Source organism: Apostichopus japonicus, chromosome 6, assembly GCF_037975245.1.
Source record: "Apostichopus japonicus isolate 1M-3 chromosome 6, ASM3797524v1, whole genome shotgun sequence".
NCBI classification, from domain to species: Eukaryota; Metazoa; Echinodermata; class Holothuroidea; order Aspidochirotida; family Stichopodidae; genus Apostichopus; species Apostichopus japonicus.
In genome coordinates this window covers 17569763-17572582 of record NC_092566.1, presented here as the reverse complement: position 1 = coordinate 17572582, position 2820 = coordinate 17569763, and positions in this window count along the sequence as shown.

The following is a 2820-nucleotide window of genomic DNA, read 5'->3' as shown; positions in this document are numbered from 1 at the left end:
ATTCCTCGCAGCTTCCTGATTAGGAAATGGTTATATATATATATATATTATATATATATTCCTCGCAGCTTCCTGATCAGGAAATGGTTATATATAATATATATTTATATATATGTATATACTCATATATATAATATATATATATATACTCATATATATATATATATATATAGATATATATATAGATATTATATATATATTCCTCGCAGCTTCCTGATCAGGAAATGGTTATATATAATATATATATATATATATATATATCAAATTCCACTTCAAAGCCGGTTTTTCTGGGGTGTTGATTTTGATATTTGCATTGTTACCCAGAAAGTGATTTCCTGAGAAGACTCACTGCGAGTGATAGCATTATATACATGTCATTCGCAATATAGCTTTTAGTGGTTAACCGGTTTGCGTCTCCATGACAACTGAAATTTTGCGTTTCGTGGATCCAGGCAGGTGAAAATGATACTATCCTTATCCAATTGTACATTCACGTATTTCGCTTGCACAAATATGAGTAGCCTCCAGTGTTAAACATCGGAGAGGATTTCCACTCAATTTTATTCATTTAGTTTATTACAATTTCCTTCAGTTCATCTCAGATTGAGAGAGATCATGTAATTAACTTCACATCTCCATTCTCAATCTATTTATGAATTGCGAAGGATTTTTTACGTTGTAAACATCGTAACGCTGACTATGCGAGCACTATATAGTTTTCTTGTTTGTCATCCGATAAGTTTTTCAGGTCTCGTACGTATGATTAGTTGAAATCATGCATTTAGAAAGGTTTAAGCAACACTTAATGTTTTAAGAGAGACTTAAGTTTATCGAAATCCCCAAAGTTTAAGTATCCCTAGAACCCAACAGAGCCCTCCTCCCCGTACATTTCCTTGAGCCAGGTTGCGCTTTTTCTTCCGTATATGTAAGCGGCGATCCATGAATTTCTTGGGCCTAACAACACCCAAATATAAACTTCTTTGGAGTTTTAATGGTGAAGTTACATATTGACTGATTTGATTGCAAAGTTGCTTACAATTGATTGCACTTGGAATGAAAGTTAGTAAACAACAACACTCTTACATTAGTATAGCAAACTTAGGAAAGAAATCAACATGGAAGTTTACTTCATGTCTACTTTGTTGTCCGATCATGATTTCCGCGACCCGGTTCATGACCCACCGTATCTAACTGCTTAGGCTCATGACCCATCGTACCTAACTGCTAAGGCTCATGACCCACCGTACCTAACTGCTAAGGCTCATGACCCACAATACCTAACTGCTTAGCTATCTATGTGTTTGTTCTAAAAGTTCTGTTTTCTGTCCTCCGCTTTCTGTTCTCTGCTTTTGTTATTTTGTTTTTGAGAGGGGAAAGGGGCCTGTGACCCAGTTTTGGAGGCGTTGTTTCCAGAGTTACTTTTAATGATGTATTTAAATTCAGAATTGAACGACAAGAAATTGGATAATTAAAATGCGTCGGTCTTGTACTGTTGCCTCGAATCAACTCGACATTTCATATTCTACTGACTGAGCCGATATTTTTACAAGCAGGTTTTACCTTTGTTTGTCAACTTAATTTTAATTGCTGCCACCTCTACTTGCTGCCGCCTTTACAAATCTAGGCCATCAGATATAAAACAGACTCTACAGATGCAACACACTGTCATTTAGCACTGACAGTGTAGTGCGCTAATAACTATATGCAAGACAAAAGACAAAATCTTCTGGGAGGCGATCTAAATCCATCCAGGCTAGTGTGTACAGTCACTTGCAGTTGTCCAGGAGTGGGGACGTTTTCAACACACTTTGTCCTATCACCTTACCAAAGTTACTGACATGGGTTCTTGGAAATGAAGCGATGTCGCACAGGCATATATATATATCTTGCACGATCACTTTTTTTTTTGAAATGGTAACTTATGTAATGTATTATTTGGCTGAGAGACAGTTTAACACATTTCACTGTTTCATAAAAATTCATTGTGCCGTGCCAAGTCATACACGGGTGGCCCTATACTCAGTTGTGGTCCAGTAGGGCAGATATGGGAGGTGGAGGGAGGGATGGATGGTATCGTATACAGGAAGACAATAGATTAACTTGATGACACATTTGCTCGGAAATGGTACCATAAGACACAGCGGATCAGGAATACTGGTCAAAAGTGATCGGAGTCAACTTGAGAATGAAGCAAATTTGAATGCAATTTGAGGCGGAAGCCTACCCAACCCTTTCCTTGTTCATAATTACCCCCCCCCCCCCCCCACGATCGAAACTGAGGATCCCATGGATAAGGCAATCATGAACGTCTAAATTAGCTAATACAGTATAGCGTCCTCTTTTAATGGCCAATAAAGATTTCCTTCGCTGGCTGTGGTTCATTTAGCATAACAAGGACTGGCGATGACTTATACTTTTGGCGGGGGGGGGGGGATGGGGGGGGGCTTTAGCTCCCAGAAAATAATCAGGGGAATCATTCCCCCCCCCCCCGCCCACTGTCGGGAAATATTACAAAATGTTCACATGTACATCAATAAATATTGAGCATGCATCGAGCAAGATCAGTAAGACAGTCGACTAGAATCTGTTACAGTAATAAGGGCGATACCAGAGATAAGAGTTACTGTCCATTTATTAACCAAGGAAAGACAGCTTCTGAAATATGTTAAATAAAATATACACGAGAACAGAATTAGAAACATCATGATGTACAACAATATAATATGATCTTGGGGTGTGTAATAAATTTACATGAGCACAAATACATGTTAACCTCACACAGTCCGAAGAATTGGTCACCTGCATAACTTTAGTTATTTG